Source organism: Lissotriton helveticus, chromosome 4_1 (assembly GCF_964261635.1).
Source record: "Lissotriton helveticus chromosome 4_1, aLisHel1.1, whole genome shotgun sequence".
Lineage (NCBI taxonomy): Eukaryota > Metazoa > Chordata > Amphibia > Caudata > Salamandridae > Lissotriton > Lissotriton helveticus.
The window spans coordinates 800,962,620-800,981,503 of NC_136063.1; the positions used below are offsets into that span (position 1 = coordinate 800,962,620).

Below are 18,884 nucleotides of genomic sequence, written 5' to 3' on the forward strand. Positions count from 1 at the left end.
AGGTCGAAGTGGGCAGGATCGAAGGGGCACGGAGTGCTCATACTTTTTTAATTTATGAGAAACAGTTCCCCTACTTTTTGTGAAAAGACAACTGTCCGGGACGTTTTTTCCAATAGTTTAAATGCTTCGGCTAAAGTATCATTTAAAGAGTTTCCTGTGCTGTGATACCGAGGGAGGGCCAGACAGCTAAACAATAAACAAGTCTTCCGCCAGGGTGCCTGCTGCCTGGAAGAAATGTAAATGTGTGCAACTGGTTAATCTGCAAATGTAAAGGCTGGTTGGAATTCGGTACTGGCTTTAATTGATTAAATCACTTGAAGCTGGTGATCTCAAAGATGTACTCTTTTGGAGTGGTAGTTCAAGGGAGTTACCAACTGAGCTGTGAAATACTTGCTTTTAAGAGACAGTTATATACAAATAAATGTACATATAATCTGGGTAGTTTTATTTTACACCTTTTTGCGCATTTTGTAGCAGTCTATCTTACACTGTGTGTAATGAAACGTTAAATAATTACTTGCATCACAATGCTTTCTGTCACAGGATAGGACCTTGTAGCACTAAAAAGCACACGTCATTATTCTCCACTACACCAACAAAGATTTAATTCTGTGGCTCTCTAGTTAACCAAGACCTCTGCCAGGCATTAACTAATAGAGGTTTCATAATATACTGTAGTGCATTTGCCACTGATTAACTTTTTGTATTATTTTTTCATTTATGCAGGGCACTATTTTATATGTAGCTACCTGATGTTGAAAGACCCAAAAAAAGTACAGAATATTTCGATTTTTTGGCAAAACCTCTGACCCCACCCCGAGCTCACTGACCCTGCCCCCATTGCATGCAGCATCATAGTTCCCCTACTTTTTTTTACTGCACTTCAACCGCTGTTTAGCACCTCAGCAAAAATATTACCACCACCTCTCTACTACCTAATCAAAGACACTGCCTAAATGGCACCTCTCTCTTGGTCATCTAGCAACTTTTGCACTTTACTGTGTGCTGCATCTCTGAGATACTGCAGGCTATGATGCCAGTAAAACCAGAATTTAAAATAATACTCACTCACCTCAGGGATCCCACCTCTCTCCGTGCCACCTCAATATAGGCACAAACTTCCTCTCTGTGCCACTTGGCATACTTTCTGATTATATTCTTAATTTGGCCAAAAGGTCCATTAGGAGAATATTCCCACCACTGGGTTGCAGAGTCAAAAAACCTTGAAACCTCTTTTCATTGCATCAATAAACTATTTCTGCAGATCCTTCTCCTACCTTGCTGCCAAGACCTGGAACACCCTCCCTGCCCACCTACGGCAGACCCAAGACCTACTCGCCTTCAGAAGACTCCTCAAGACCTGGCTCTTCGAGCAGTAGCGGCACCCCTCCCCATAGCGCCTGGAGACCCTCACGGGTAAGTAGCACGCTTTACAAGTACTCTGATTGATTGATTGATTGATATTGTTGTAGCTAGCTATTTTTTAACCTCAATATTCTTAGAGATAGTCCACAATACACAAGAGTCACCAAGTGTACCTCCTCAATATCTATTGACTCAACAAAGAAGAAAGTTATTTGATATGTCACCCCTTTCTCTGCAACCTTTAAGAGCCCATCACTCCCTTTTCTCTTTTCTGTGGGTCAAACTTGTACATCTGTCAAATCCAAACATTTTATTAAAGTGCCTTCAGTTACTTTACAAGGGTAGATGGGTCGCTGAGTGACTTATTGGGTTTGATCTAAGAACACTTCCCAGCGGGGTGTCAAACGGTGGAAATTATCCAATTATTTAAGCATCATTATTTATATTACTCTACTTTTTAAGGTTGAGCTCTTGAGACCTGTTTTATCTTCTTTGTGGGTTTAAAGCCAGCTCACTGCTTGTCATTTGTTTGTTTCAGTGTCCTGTAAAAATCCTTGTTTAAGGTATTAGGGTTAGCTTCAGAATCACTAGCAGCCCTCGTAGGGCATCTATTCAAGAAAGGGTGCATTATGTTGTTACATGTGCTCCACGCCTCCACCTCTATCACACAAAGCTCTAGGTCTACGACGGATTGGGAAGATGCTTGCCAGCACATTATTTTTTTCTTTCCCAGTGTCTTTTAGGAAAGGTTCAGCTTCTGCTGTCCACATTGCTATAGAACACCTTGACTTTTCAAGGAGTGTTAAATAGCAGTGAGATGTATGCATCTGCATTTAAAAGCCTATTTATGCCCTGTACCTCACTGGGTCGTTTAATACTTGACAGCCTAAAGTTTATTTTATGTTTCACAAGTCTGCCATGTGGTACAATGACAAATGACACCATCAGCTACACCTAGCTTTTCAGCAAAAATGATGTTGTATTTTGGGGCTAGTAGTTTTGCTTTTAACACTTTCATTACAAGTTACAAACCTCAGAATGCAAACTGATGTTTGCCAAAATGCCTAATCCATTATGCATGACATGGAGCAGCTTGTCAGCTTCAGCCCTATTATAAAAGTACATGAAAGGCTTGTAGTCCATTTCAAAAGCTGCTTTTTCACATGTGAAACCAAAAGTACTCCCTGCTTACAATATTGAGAAGTTTCGCTCTTTCATTCACATCATGCATTAAAGCAAGCTTTGGCAACATAAATCATATTTTTTTGTATAGTGGAAATCTTTTATACTGAGATTCTTAACACAACATGGGCCGACCAGGGCAACCTTCCCTAAAACAAAGGTTATGTTAAGCATAGGCGGCAGTAGCAGGAGGAACATCACACGATTCTCTCACACATGCAGGACAGGTAAAACACAATTAGTTAATACACAAAAGAGGGAGTGAGAGGAACTAAACAGACTGTTGTACTTTCTCTTATTAGACATAAACATACAAGATGTACAACATTCTTGGAAGAAAAATGCAAGCTTATTCTGAAATTACCATACATGTATCAACTCAGATCTGATGATGAACGCTCACCTACCTATTAAAATATAGGTCAGTAAAAAAAAATTCCACAGGCAGCAGTGGGAAGCACTGGTCGTACAATCTCCTGGTTATGATTGCCCTTGCTTTGTTGAGCTTATGTCAATTATGTCGACATTTATATTCTCCCTTTCTTAGCCTATCGGATCTATATTAATGTTTTGTGGGGGATCAAAAAGAACAAGTTGTATTTCTATATATTTGTAAGAGACATTAGTTAGTGATAGATTCCTTACCTTAGGATATCCCCAGGCATCAGACTGGATCCGAAAAGTTTTGCTTGGCAGTACCCCTGCGCGTCAGTAGGTGGCGTCCTGCAGCTCCGCGTCCGTCGCTGGCGTCGTATGCGCCGAGATGACGTCATGGAAACTACTTAGGCGCCACCCATGCACGCTGGCGTCAGTTCTGTACACGACTTTCTGCACCAGGAACGCAGAGCCATGCAAGAGACTGACCACTGGTGCATTGAAACTAGGGCCCTGAAAGGGATGACCTTAACCATAGTAATAAATTCGCAGGTGGGGGAGGATGGGTGGGGCGGTAAGGAATCTATCACTAACTAATGTCTCTTACAGATATATTGTTACACAAGTAGTAACTTGTGCATTTGAAAGAGACACGTTAGTGATAGATTCCTTACCTTGGAATAGATACCCCAGCAATACCAACCCCGGTGGTGGGTCTGCAAACAGGATTACACCAGAAAGTCACGGTGAACAGAACGGCCAAAGAAGCCATCTCTCCGGAGTTGACTGTCAAGGCAGTAATGCTTGGTAAACATGAGCAGCGAGGCCCACATAGCTGCCTGACAAATGTCCTGCAAGCGAACGCTGCGTCCCAAGGCAGTAGTGGCCACCGTTTCCCTGGTGGAATTGGCACGCAGCCCCACAGGAGGCTTCTTCTTAGCCACAAAGTAACAGGCTTTGATGCAGAGAACGACCCACCGAGAGATGGTCCATTTGTGCACGGCTCGAGCTTTTTTGGCACCCACGTAGCCAACAAAGAGCTTGTCATCCACCCGGAACTGCTGTGTACGTTTCAGATAAAACGAGAGCGCACGTTTTGGGTCCAGACGGTGGAGCCTCTCCTACTTTTTCGAAGGATGCCGAGGCGAAAAGAAGGTGGGCAAAGTGATGGTCTGCCCGATGTGGAAAAGCGTAACAACCTTTGGCAAGAAGGAAGGACGGATCCTTAGAACCACCTTGTCCAGATGAACAGAAAGGAAAGGAGGTTTTGAAGAAAGGGCCTGGAGCTCACTCATTCTTCTGGCAGAGGTGATAGCAACCAGGAAAGCCGTCTTTAGAGTAAGAAGATGCAAAGGACAGTTATGAAGAGGCTCAATGGGAACGCACATCAGATATGTCAAGACAAGGTTTATGTCCATTGAGGCATTATGAACGCACAGGACGGAACATGAACGTGATGCCTTTTAGGAAACGGTTGACAACAGGGGACTTAAAAGAGAAGGCTGATCAAGAAGCCGCAGAAAGGCGGAGATGGCAGAAAGGTAATCCTTGATAGTGCCCAGAGCAGAGCCCTGCTGGGGCAAGGAAAGAAGGAACAGGAGAACTTCAGAAAGAGGGGCAGAAAGGGAATCCACAGACTTATCTGTGCACCATGCCAAAAACGTGTTCCACCTGCAGGCGTATACCGTCTTTGTGGAGGTACGCCTGGCTGCCAATATGACATCACAGACCTCAGGAGGAAGATCGAAAGCTGTCAACTGTCACGCTCAATCTCCACGCATGGAGGTGGAGGCTGGACAGGTTCGGGTGGAGAACCGTCCCCTGCTGCTGCGACAGAAGATCCTCCTGAAGAGGCAGTCGGATCGGGGGATCGATCACCATGCTGAGTAGCTCGGGATACCAGTATGTTCGTACCCAATCCGGAGCCACAAGAATGACTTGGGCCCGGTCGCGCCTAATCTTCTTCAGCACTCTGGGCAGAAGTGGTATTTGCGGAAAGGCATACAACAGACTGCAGCTCCACTCGTGACGAAAAGCGTTGCCGAGTAAGTGCCGCCTTGGAAATTCCAACGCGCAGAACTGATGAAATTGCGTGTTCTCTTTGGTGGTGAATAGATCTAACCAAGGCTCTCCCCACTGCAGAAAGAGACCTTGCGCCACGTCCGAGTTCAGACGCCATTCGTGATCCATCAAGCACCGTCGACTGAGTTTGTCCGCCCTGGTGTTCAGAGAACCTGCGAGGTGTTGAACCACCAAGGTAATGCCTTGATGTTCCAGCCATGTACAGAGGCGCAGAGCCTCCTGATATAGGGTCTACAACCCCACCCCGCACTGTTTGTTGCAATACCACATGGTGGTGGTGTTGTCCGTGAACACCTGCACTAGACTTCCACTGACAGTGGGAAGGAATGCCTTCAGTGCCAGTCGGATCGCCGGAAGCTCCAAAAGATTGATGAGGAGCGGGACTCCGCCGGAGACCAGAGGCCTCTGATGTCCGCCTCTCCCAAGTGGCCTCCCCATCCCAGGAGGGACGCATCCGTCAATACTGTGTGCTCCGGTTGGGGAAGGGAGAGGGATCTACCATTGACCCAATAGCGATTCGTTAGCCACCACTGCAAGTGTCGTGCAGTGCCCTCCGAGATCTGAACGTGATCGGACAGGTTGTCCTGATGCTGTGCCCACTGGAACTTCAGGTCCCACTGCAGAGCCCACTGCCACCTGGCATGTTGCACTAGCAGGATGCAGGAGGCCATCAGGCCCAGGAGCCGGAGGGTCATCCTGACTGAAACCCGGGATAGAGGCTGAAAGATCGGAATCATAGCCTGAATATCCTGGACCCGCTGCTTGGGAGGAGAATGCCGAAACTGCGTCGAATCCAGAACCGCTTCGATGAAAGGGAGCTTCTGAGAGGGGCTCAGGTGTGTCTTCGGCACTTTGATGGAGAACCCCAGCAAATGCAGGAGGTCTGCCGTAGCCGGAAGGTGGGTGACGACTGCCTGTGGCGAGCCCGCCTTCAACAACCAGTCATCGAGGTAGGGGAAGACTGACACCCCTGACCTGCGCAGATGAGCAGCGACCACCGCCATCACTTTCGTGAACACCCGAGGGGCACTGGTAAGGCCAAAGCGGAGCACAGCAAACTGAAAATGCTCCTGGCCTACAGTGAACCACAGTTAACGTCAGTGGGCTGGCAGGACGGGGATGTGAAAATATGTGTCCTGCAAGTCCAACGCTACCAACCAGTCTCCGGGGTCGAGGGCAGCCAAGACTTGAGCCAGAGTCAACATCTTGAACTTCTCCTTCCGGAGGAAGCGATTGACGTCCCTGAGGTCCAAGATGGGGCGCAAGCTCCATTTGTCCTTCTTGGGGACCATAAAGTAGTGGGAATAACAACCACGCCCTACTTCTGGCCCAGGAACGCGCTTGATGGCCCCCTTTGCCAAGAGGGCAGCGACTTACTGTTGGAGAAGCACAAAGTGAGCCCCCGACATGCGGTGGAACTGAGGAAACATGGTCGGGGGTTGACTCGAAGGGGAGGGAGTAGCCCCTCCGGATGAGCTGCAACACCCACTTGTCGGAAGTGACAGAACACCAGTGGGGAAGGTGGTGGTGAATCCTGCCATCCACTGGCGTGGGATGCGACCCGAAGCTCAGACTAGGAAGGCTTCAAGGTAGACGTCCCAGGGGAGGAGGTGGACTGAACCTCACGCCAGCCCCCGGAGCCACCGCGGCGGCCACCGCGCCCACTTGCCTGCTGAGTCTGGTTCTGCGCAGGCTTCTGGCTGAACGAACAGCCAGGGGTGCCTCTGCCATGGCCACGAAAGGAATGAAACGTGGATGTGGCCAGTCGCGTGGTGGAAAGGCCCAAGGACTTGGCCGTAGCTCGAGAGTCCTTAAAACTCTCCAGTGCCGTGTTGGCCTTATCACCAAACAGGCGAGTGCCGTCAAAAGGCATGTCCATGAGCGAGCTCTGAATGTCCAGGGAGAACCCAGTGGACCTCAGCCAGGCGTGGAGCCGAAGCGCCATGGTTGTGAAAATCTCCCTACCAAGGAATGGCGAATCTAGCCACGTCTTTACCCTCAGCCACAGCCTGAGACAGCACAGTCAGGACCTCCTCCGGGCACCGAGGCAACACCTTAGCCACTGAATCCCACACCGCGCGGGAATAGCGGCCCAGAAGGCTTGCGGTGTTCACTGACTGCAGTCCTAAGCTGGTCGAATAGAACAACCGCTTGCCAAACTGCTCCAATCTCTTAGAGTCCTTATCCGGGGTAGCTGTGGGATAGGCACTCTGGGACGTAGAAGCCTGAATGACCAGACTTTCAGGTGTAGGATGAGTGGTCAGAAAAGCAGGGTCACCCGGCGCCGGGCGATGACGCCTGCCAACGCTTTTATCTACAGGGGCCCCCGTGGCGGGCCGTAAGCAAGTGCCCAACAAGACTTCGGTGAGGGCATCATTAAAGGGCAGCAGCGGCTCCGAAGAAGTGAACGCCGGCTGCAGCACCTCAGTGAGGAGATTCATCTTCAGGGTCACCGTAGGGAGATCGAGGTTAAGGACCTCAGCAGCCCGACAGAGCACCACTGCATATGAGGTGCCTTCCTCCATAGTGGGCAAGGGAGAGGCAAGCCCTGGATCAGAGGAGACATCGAGGCCCCCAGCCTCCTCCAAGTCATCCACCCAGTCCTTCTCAGAATCACACTGACGAGCAAGCGGGTCCTCAAAGCCTTCCCAGTCATCCTCCTCCGCCAGCCCCGAAGGCACAGGCCTCGGTGGCGGGACAGGAGCCGGTGAAGGAATAAACTGTACCGAGAACAGCGCGGGCCTGGGCCGAGCCGGCGCCGGTTCCCAATTCGGGTCCCAGGCAGGGACAAATCCCTCCGGGAACCAGGGCAGAGATGGAACCTGCGTTATCCACTGCGGCGCTGCCGGCGGAGCTGAGGGCGGTGCCAGGGCCGCAGCCGGCAGCATGGGACCTCTTGGCACCGAGGCCGGAGTGCAAGATCCTGCGGTGCCGGAGCCGCTGGCGACGCCGGGGCTGGATCCGCCAGAGGAGCCGATGGACCAGCAGGCTCCAGACACAGGACCGCAGGCCCGAAGGCGCACCGGCGGGAGCCCGAGGCCTAAACAGGCGGTCCATGGCAGCAAGGAATTCTTGCATTTGTGCAGGAGTTGCTGATGGACCCGGGTATGGTGGGTAGGCCGCGGGACTCCCAGGCTCCAGAGAAGCCACAGGGGTGGAGCCCCTGTCCCCCTCGTCTGCATCCGGGGACCGACGGGGGAACTTCGGAGAGCGAAAACGTCTCTTCGACTTACTTCTTTTTGTGCCGTTTCTTACCCGAATCCGAAGGGGAAGAGGAACGGCGGTGACGACTTCGCGAGAGTTCACGGGAACGACTCCTGGATCCAGAACGGCGCGGGACGAGTGGCAAACTTCGAACAACTTCCGGCGCCGCTCTCTCAGGGCCTTCGGGCCATAGCCCTACAGTCCAGACAAGACCGGGAGTCATGGTATCGCTCCAGGCAGTAGAGACAGACATCATGAGGGTCCGCCACCGATATATTGCGACGGCAGGTCCCGCAAGACTTAAAACCAGGCATACCTACTTGCACCAGAGAAAACCAACACGAGACAAAAGTCTCAAAAAGATAGTCAAACAAGCATTGGCATAGCCAATGGGTCTCGCCTCTGGGACCTTATAAGTGTTCTGCCAGAGGTGTTGGGAAGTTTGGTAAGAGATGCAATTTAACATAAAGGGATACGTAAAAGGAAACTAGGAAAGTGTGATGGGGAAGAAGAGGGCAGCAGATGAGCTGGGGGGAGGGAGGGAGAAGCAAAGGGATGAGAGAGAGTGAGACAAAGAAAAAACAAATGGCGAGAAGAAGCAAGTACGTGGATAAATATAAAAGGATCAAAAGACTGTTGGGGAGGGAGAGGAGAGGAGAGGAAAGCCAGGGTTAACAATCGGACGACAGAGGAAGGCGAGAGAGTGGAAGGACATTGAAGGGAGGGAAAGAAAAAGGAAAGCCATTGTTTCAATGCCAGGGGGTGTATAAAGCTGAACTACCAGGATTTCTTTCCTCTGGATATCTAAGATCTCAGGGACCGTCGGGGGGAGACCGAAAGACGCCTTCAGATGGAATGGCTGGAAGCGCTGAATTCAGAAAAAAGTCACAGTAGGTCCTTCCACCCTCCCATGGAGCAAGAGGGTAGTATCTTAGGAGTCACTTACATTGGTACTACATTGAGCGGGGAGTGTTAGGCCCAAAGCCCCCGTCCTTTGAATGGCAGGTTCTTTTTGCACTAGGTGCGAGAAGACAGTGCCCATAGTTAGAAACTCCTTTTTGGTCCTGACGAATGCTACGTACCCTTCGGAGGCACGAATGCAGAAACATGTTGACCACACTTAACACGGTGATGGGAGAGTAACGTCCCAGATCACCGTTCACCTTTTTTAATACCATACATTTGCTTTTTGAAGAAACACAGTCTATTGACAAATGTAATGGTTTTTAGATCACTTTTCACTGGTTCACGGCCATCACTTAGCTTTAGAAGTGCATCCATGTCTCCAGGTGTATGCCCGCCCTCTAACAAACAAAGTTTTTAGAGGGCGAGGACAGCCGATGATGAAGCATGACTTCGGGCGGTGTGTGAGGCCAGTCCGTAACTTTTTATGAGATGCCCCCACTGGTGCTGCATCTCAAGATAAGTCTGTAGAAACTGTAGGAACCCATAGTAGGGGCAGCCCATTTTTGTGTATACATAGTAGAGTGGAGGCTGGCTTGCCCCTAGGCCCCGTGCCTCTAGTTCCCATCCCCAGCTAGGTCTGGGGTTAGTGTGTGTGAACATAAGATAAAAACCTGGTGGTAAGAGCCAGTGAAAATTTCCAAATGCCTCAGTCGAGATGGGAGTTTTCTTCCATGATGAGGTGAGATCACTTGTACTGCCACATTTTGAACCACTTGAAATCTGTATAGTAAGGTGGATTGCAGGCCCAGTAATTCTAAATGAATGTATATAGTGCTTACTACCCCATACGAGGCATTTAAGCTCTTTACGCTGGGCAGCACGCTGCTCCGGAGCCAAGGTTAGTGATTAAACTGGTGTCATTGGTTATTGTTTGTTATAGGGATTAGTCTGGCACTCAAGAAAACCAATCCATGCTTTCAGTCCTGTTTTTTTTGTGGTAGATTAAAATAAGAAGAATTATATGTGATCATTAGTAGGACAGAAATAGGGGGTATGTGAGGTCATGCAGATGGTTGGTGGGGTTAATAGAGGTGCTAGAAAAGATTAGTTATTGTTAGGCTGCAGGGGCATGCCCTTCTAGGTAGGAGTGACTCTGATGTTTGAAATGTGTTATGGAATATTTGCAATAACACATTAATAAAGATTAAGCCAAACATGCATTTGGCTCAGAGAAGGAGAGAGGGCAAGTTAGTCCAGCCTCAATCGATTCAATGATCCAAGTGACAGCTGCTCTTTTCCCATCTGCCGTCAGAAGTGGAATCCGTTTCCTAAGCACTTTAATTTGAAAGAAGTAGGAAGAGAGCATTATCATTTTTTTTCACTGAAGAAGATAGAATGGGTAAAGAAACCACATATGGGGAGTATGTATAAAGCCAGAGATCTGATTTGCCTTTGATAGTTGGAACTTCTGTTTTATCTGCATTCTTTTTCAATAGATTGCTGCCCGTACGCTTTCAAATAAATAACATTAGTGGTATAAAAAAGATATGGGAATAGGGATTGTTGTCTAAGCGATATAATTTTGTGAATGGTCAGCATACAAATATTTACATTTTAAAACCCATATTAGCTAAGGTTTTTGTAAGAGGGTCATATAGATATTAAATAGACGGGCAGATAGATATTAATCCTGAGGTACCCTACAAGTGACAGAGTTTTGCTGGAATTTAAAAACAGCAAGTTTCACTGGTTGAGAGCGATCGGTTACAAAATACTTTAATCTTTTGAAAGTCTTAACCTCAAGGCCTGCTCCGATGATAGGGTTGAGCATGAGGGTGTGGTTTGCCATCTTGAAGGCTGCAAGGAGGTCCAAGGGGACCAGTACATTGATATGGGCATGATCAACATCTACACCAATAGAGCAATTGATTCAGATTATGAGCTAGACAAAAACCATCTTGAAAGCTTTCAAGAAAGTTGATTTCCTGCAGATGTTTGCTTCAATCACAAGATTTGTTATGACCTTAGCACAGGAATTGAGTAAATAAATCTAAGAGTAGTTTTTTTTCCAGTGGACGAAGCACAACCTCCTCCTTAACAGAACTTAAAACTAAGCATTGCCCGAGAGGAATTAAAAAAAGAAGGCAAGATGCCAATAATGAGGTCTGAAAGTTATTAAAATATAAAGTAAGGACGAGTCCAAAGATGACCTTGAATTAATAGTGGCTAATGTTAAAGTAAAAATGTTCTTGAAATAGGTGAAAAAAACTGTGGGATTTGATTAGATAGCAACAGTAGCTTCAGGAAAGTTCTTATTGCCATAGTGTATGAGTCATCTCTGGAGAAATTCTGGTCATATAAGACAGCTCCCTTATAAAACTACAAACGCTTCCTGCCCATTCAATGAGTAAGTGATCGTATTACAATAATATGCTTGCTTAATTAAAAAAAATGCTTGTAAGAAGGTAAGTGTTTATTAAACACAGCTTTGGCAGAGTAATTGTAATTCTGCCACCAAATTCATCTGGTGAAATTTAGTTTTTGAAATGTTAAGACCCAGAAAACATCAGGTGCAAGTTTAGCATGTTTTGTGACCCGTTTTGAGTTCATTGGGGCGTGGCTGTCATTGCCTCACTAAGCCAATTGGTGATGGCCACCTTTTGAGAATCTACGAGTGTTCCATTGGGAAACCGTATTCCTTGTAAAAGTTGGTCATGGCAGCCAAATTTACTTTGCTCCACTTATCGAAACAGAACAAAATCAGTTGGCTGTTAGAGGATAAATTGTCGTCCAGCAGAAAGATAAGGAATTTGGTAATATAATGATCATAACAAGACCAGTGAAAAAGGGATAAAATACCCAAAACCACATTGTAGGTTCAGATATGATCCAAAGTGTTACAAAAGAGCAGGGAAAGGTCCGGGCACTAGGAACCTGCACCAGTCAGTCTAGTGTAGTGGCACCTGAATTAAAGGCGTGGTGCAATGAGCCAGGGGCGCGACCCTCCTGCGTCCCCAATGACAGGGAAGCCCCAAAACCATAAAAGACAAAAAATGGCTCTGCACTCAAATGGATGAAGAAAAATTGTTGTTTTGCAATATGTGATACTAGATGTCAACAATTTAACGCAAACCACATGAACATTGCGTCTCCCAAATAAATCACGTTGCCAGTCAAGATACTGGGAAAAGTGTTGTCCTTTTATTCTTTATTCAAGTTTTCTTTCATTAAAAACAGCACAGAATTGATAGCCGACTTGGCAGCTTTCAACTAGTCTCTCTAAAAGTGACTGAAGAACGCTGAGTGAATTAGCACAATAAACAGGGGTTCCAAGTGTTTAGTCTGCTTATATGGAACATTTGGAAGTTTGTAGTGCCCTAATGTGAGATATTTCACAGGCTCATGAGTGACACTTTGGGTGACACTGTATTGCAAATGTAGTCAATGACTCAAGCAGTGGAATTTTATCCACCAGTTGCAGGATTTTCTCTACGCTTGGTGATATCACTTCCCCTTAGCATAGGACTTGTCTTAATAGCAGCAGGAATCATCCTTGTAAAAGATTTTGACTTCAGTGCTGACTCTTCAGGACTACCCTGATGGTAACAGTTGCCACCATCACACGCCTAGTAAAAGAAAATATATGTCTGTCCCCAAAGGCCTATATATTCTGCATTGCTTTGGAGTCACTGACAACTGTGGCTGTCAAAAAATTGAAAGTATCCTGCAAATGCAAGGCATTTAGTATTAACTATTGCATTTCCTGTAGCTCCCTTTCATGTCATGAATACATCAGAATTATATTTGAATTACCAATATTTAGCTGGCAAAAGGCCATTTATTATGTGTAACAACTAATACCAGTTCTGACTTTTCAATCTACATTGCATTGCACTCTGGGACTTATAGTTTGTCTATTCCTATTAGGAACGTAACAGTAAATACCCAAAGCGCAAAGCAATGCTAGTTTAAAACCCTTACAGAGGACTGGGTGACGGTGTCAAACATAATACAGCCACTTGGCAACTATGATAACTGAAGTCAGTCTACAAACGATGCCAGAGCTCCTCAACACTACACTAGTATCAACATGTTTTTTGCAATAAATAACCATCCGCCTGTGATCAGGGCTCGTCCTCCTCAGATAAACTTAGTTTCTCTGCTGTTGTGCCGCCTGTTTCAAAATGATTAAGCTTGTCCACTGGCTGACAGGAAGAGAGGTGGATATATTGGGGTAACGAATGCTGAGACAGGAGAGAAGCCTTCTACAGTGCTGTCCACCAAAATGTAAGTCATCAGGGGCAAAGAACCAAACGTGAAGGGGTAGAGATGTCGCAATCTGGCTCAGAATCTTACTGTCGGGAGCCAGACTGTAATGATTTGGCTAAACTGTCAGATACCTCTTAGTGACAGTCAGAGAATGCTCACCCCAGCTGCGGCCTTTCATGGTGCGCTAGGAACTCTGAAATTAGTCCCTATTCCATCGCAAGCACTAGCAGGTGTAGTTAACAAACAATTTGGCATGAGCGGTTTCGTTACGAAACTTAAGGGGGCACTCCTGAAAAGTACATGGAGACCCCCCCAAAGAAAAAACAAGGAGACGATGGATGGAGCACTGATACTTTTCAGACACCCACCCCCGTCACAGATCTAAATTGAATCCATCATCATTCTTTAGCTCACTTCGCCACCCCAGTTCAGACCCAGCTATATGCAAATCAGGTTTGACCCTGTGCCTCACGGGAATAATGCAGCCCAAACTGCCAAGTCAGGTCTTCCCTAGACTGGAAATAAGCTTCCTGGGAACGGTTTCGGGGTAACACCCCATATCAGCCAGGCTAGGTGGAATCCAATGGCAAAGTGAGCAAGGGACCCACGTCTGGGCATACCCTACCAACTTAGGGCAAACAAAGCACCCCCCCCCCCCACAGGAGCTCTCAGGCCAGTGGCCTGCTGCACATGCAAAGTACACGCTAATATTATTGGGCGTGAGTAGCACGAATGTGGACCGCAAAGGAAGCATAGTACCACAATCAAGTGCCCAAATGAAGAGGAAGATGTGCTTGCAAGGGGTACAGAGAGGTTAACTAAACATGCTGTAAAGCTCAACCTTAATGCATGACTCATTTCAGACCTTGCAGTGATGCACAAAATACTGTCCTTTGCATTATTTACACCCTAGGGGGCAGATTTACTAAGGTTTTATGTTGGGGTTGTGTCGCGTTTGTGGTGCAGCACAGGCTCAAAATTCTTTTCAGCATTTACTGAGCCCTGCAAAGCCACTTTGTAATGCAAGGCAGCTCTAACTATCAGAGGACACAGTGTATTGATCTTATGGTCATGATTTACACTGTACAACAATTTTGGAATTATTTTAATATTTGTTTTACTATTTCATTTATCTAACCGAAGGCACTTTCGCTTTTATTGATTTTATCCAAATGTGTATTTTAACTGTGTTTAATGGCAGACTGCTGGAACAATGATCAGGAATTTCTGCTCTGACCAGCTTAAGCTATTACATGTAGGCCTAAGGCTACAATAATTTGTTACCAGCTTAGACTTTCCTGATGGCATAACGGACCCATTTCTAGTCCATTTTCCAGGACTTTCGCTGAGGTTTTTAGGTCTCGCCTATTCCATCCCGTAGGGATGATAGGCGAGATGTATAGTAAGGCTTTCGAAAAGTCTACCCAGCTGCGAATCGCTTACAGTACTTGTGAGCACAATCACGCGCATTCTCAACAGCTGCCACAACCACGCTCATTCTCAACAGCTTGCATTTGCTACCAGACACTTTGTGGGCGCGCCCCGCGCTCCTCCTCTGCTGCCACAAGCATTCAGCTCACCAGGTTGCACACCCCCTCACTCTCCATATGGTCGCTCGCTTTTTCTTTGATCTCCGCCGCGCATTCTCACAGGCTCTTCTCCGCCCATGCGTCTTTTTTCTCTCTACTACGCTTTATTTACTCTATCCTCTCTGGTCTAAGGTTAATTTGTGATAGACCTCTGCTCACACGACTGACAAGTAAGTGTTGCTGCATTACTCCATGGCAGCCGCTCCCGCTAACATTTGTCGGACGTTTTTAAAAAAAAACGTACTACTTTTTTTTTGACAAACGTTTCTCATTCATTGCTTCAAGCGTATATCCTTGTTCCACACTAAACTGCTCAAACATGCTTAAATACGGATTATTACGGTTTGTTTTCTGCATCTTCTCCGGCCGAAGGTTGATTCGCAGTCTAGAGCGGTCGCGCTCCCTCACGCACTTCCTTGATGATCAATTGATCTATCACAGTTAAGAAGTAGTGTCCTCCTTCTTATTAATTTTTTTCTTGATATGCCTTGTATACTGAGTTTGGTTATGTAAACATGCAGTAGGTTGATCCTTCTAAATGAATAGGTGATAACTGTCATGTTAAAACCAGTTGTTTATTTATATCTATTGCGTAAAATATATGCACTCTCTTTTTTTAAATTATAAAATAACAAATGTATTGCTTCTCACTTCACTGCAATATTCATTGGAAAGAGAATTACTTCGGTAAGGATACTGTTTTGGGGGGGCAATTATAGAAACAAAGACTAAACGTGGTATATTCAAGTTACATTTAGCACTTTAAACAAATGTCTTATAACATGTTGCAATTAATATGTTTTTTTGCAGAATTGAAATGTAAATACGTGATTTTTGTAAAAATCTGAAAATGCACAGACTAGATGCGGATATTATGTTGTTGGATTGCACAGTTTAGGTATTTTATTCCTTTTAATTCACACAGTGACCATTTGCTTAGTACTATTTGACCCTGCATGTATCTGTCTATCACTGCACATCAATATTACAATGCACACAATAGTTTTATCCCACTAATTCTAACCCCTCTCGCATCAGTTGCAAGCTTTGCCAGCACTGTCACTTCCCTGCTATCTCTTTCGGTTTATTTTTGGGCCTAGATACACTCTTCATTAAATCTCTGACCTATAGGCACATTAGGCCTCTTTCTATCTATTGCCCTCACTCTATCTATCTATCACCCTCACTCAAACTATTGCCCTCACTCTATCTATCTATTTCCCTCACTCTATCTATCACCCTCACTCTATCTATTGCCCTCACTCTATATATCTATCACCCTCACTCTATCTATTGCCCTCACTCTATCTATCACCCTCACTCTATCTATTGCCCTCACTCTATCTATCTATTTCCCTCACTCTATCACCCTCACTCTATCAATCGCACTCACTCTATCTATCGGACTCACTCTATCTATCGCACTCACTCTATCTATCACACTCACTCTATCTATCACACTCACTCTATCTATCGCCCTTACTCTATCTATCGCCCTTAAATCTATCTATCGCACTCACTCGCTCTATCTGTCTATCGCCCTCCCTATATCTATCTATCGCCCTCACTCTATCTATCTATCGCACTCACGCTATCTATCGCATCACCACAGCATCACTCAGCACCACCACAGCATCACTCAGGGGCACCACAACATCACTATGCACTACCACAGCATCACTGAACGCCACAGCATCACTCAGCGCCACCACAGCATCAATCTGTGCAACCATTCAACAACAACTGGTTCAAATATGTTCTCTCAATGTTTCAAGCTTTATTACAAATGTCACAAAAAGATGTTAATATTTCACTTTGGTTCTTGGATTTTCGTCACAATAAAATATACTGAACATAATCTTCACTAAAGTTATTTACAAAAGTTTAAGCTATTGCCATTATAAATTACAATAACTTTTATTTAAGTATTAATTATAAAAAAAATTAAAAGCCATTGTTATTTGTAATATCACTAAATCTAAGTCACGTAAATACAACATCTATTGCATTACAAATGCTATAGGTGTCACATTTGCGAAAGTTATAACTATTGGCAATTTAAATGACAAAGCTATTCATTTTGCTATTTTCAAAACCAACACATAAAAAAATGTGTCATTTACAATACCAATAGCTCAAACTTTCCTAATGCGAGACCTATTGCATTGCAAATGCTGGTTTATGGTTGTCACAGCAGGAATGTTCCTAGGTATCAAAGGGTGTAATATTGTGTAAACTCATTTTGTTCGATTGACCAGTTCCGGTTTTTTATCTAAATAGCCTAGTTTGCATTTTAATATGTATTTAATAGTTGTATTCTGTACTTTTATGGTTCAATGAACTGAAACAGTTACTTGCATTATTGCAAGGCAGCACACAGTGCAGCCTTGTGTTACCTTGCATTGGGTAGGCGTTCTATGGGTGGAACATGAGCGTTCGTTCCTATGCATCCACCCATGGACTTTGGCGCATTCCCAAATTTACCAAAAGCTAGTAAAGCTGGGAAATGCATCAACAAGCTATGTCTTCCAAAGTGAGGCGTAATGAGGAGGAATATGATTCTAAGGGTTGTTTTTCTGCAGGAAGCCATGCCTTCCTGCACAAAACAATCTTATCTGTAATGCAGGCACCCTTGCACCATGGTGCAAGGGTGCCTGCATTGGCGCTAGCAGCCTCAAGTGAGCCAGTGCAGGGAGAGAGCTGAAAAGAATCATTTGTTAGTACATATGGCGCTTTTCTGTTCTCTCTCATTCATGCAACGCAGCGCAGCAACTTGCCTTGCTGCAACGTGTTGCGTGACTTGTAAGTAAATCTGCCCCTAGATGCATGACACTTGGCAGGGCTAGATGATGTGGATACCATATATGACATTTCAGAGCTAGTGTGGACTGGTTCTCTTTCAAATGCCATTTCCAGTTTGCTCACCAGACATGGACTTTGTGCAAAATGATGTTCCTCACAGCAGAAGCCAATTGGACTGGCTCCAAGCAAGAGTACCCCTAAGAAGGGCAAAATGAAGTGTGAGATCTTTGCATTTTGGTTCCCCTACCTTGATAGATTACCCAACCGTGGGTTTAGGCAAGAGATCCTGAGGTTTCGAATTGGGATTAACCCATGGCTAATAAATAAAGACCTTAAAACAAAAATGATGGATCAGGAAGGTCGTTGCAGGTGTAAGCTGGGAACTAAGGGAGACCTGCTACATATCTTGTTGGATTGTCTGTCACTCCTAGAGCAGAGAAAACTGTGGCTGCGCCCGGTCTTCTTAAAATATGATATAAAAACAAGGTCGCAGGCAGCCAGCCTTTTAACAGAAATCCCCTTTATTGACATTGCAATTGCCCTCGGGAAATTTATAAAGGTGGCCCTGAGTGCACAGAGAACCAAGGAATAACATGTAGTACTGTATGAATTTTAGCCGACAGGTTTTAATTTTACAATCATAAGTTTTAAGGTAATTGGAATTTTTATTGGGATTTTGTATTTTGTACTTTGAATTTTGTATTTGTGATAATGATGTGTAGAACTGTTTTTAACGATCTAACTTTTAAAAATAGGTTTATGAATTTATTGTACATTCTCCATATTGCGTTATGATCACTGCATTGTTTAAAGACCAATTGTCATAATAAACATACATTTGACTTGACTTGACTTGACTTTGCATCTGGCTGTCATCAGCCTTTCTGAAGCAGTAATCAGTCAGAAAAAAGGGCAGGCCTAGCCTAGAAACATCCTCACCTTGAACAGGAAAGAAGGCTTCAATCCCATCCTTGAACCCTATTACCCACCAAATGGCAGTGCTCATAAAAAGGTAGTCAGGAGTTCTCTTCTAAAAAGTCCCTTGTGGGATTTGTAAAAGAAGTCTTGTCTCCATCCTACTAACTTCAGTATCTGGGTCGCCACCCTCCA

The 18,884-nt window shown here is 45.5% G+C and overlaps 1 protein-coding gene and 1 long non-coding RNA gene across 3 annotated transcripts in view; one reads left to right on the forward strand and one right to left on the reverse strand.

The window, feature by feature from the left end:
* LOC144828875 (uncharacterized) overlaps positions 1-18,884 on the forward strand; it is a 778,691-nt gene that overhangs the window by 605,583 nt on the left and 154,224 nt on the right. The window contains exon 4 of one of the 2 annotated variants that reach the window (XR_013610548.1): positions 1,265-1,416. The exons of the other annotated variant lie outside the window; for it this stretch is intronic. This is a non-coding gene — a long non-coding RNA (uncharacterized LOC144828875). The remainder of the gene's footprint in view (positions 1-1,264; positions 1,417-18,884) is intronic. 2 annotated transcript variants of the gene reach the window in all.
* COLEC12 (collectin subfamily member 12) overlaps positions 1-18,884 on the reverse strand; it is a 585,337-nt gene that overhangs the window by 122,410 nt on the left and 444,043 nt on the right. The window lies entirely within an intron of this gene.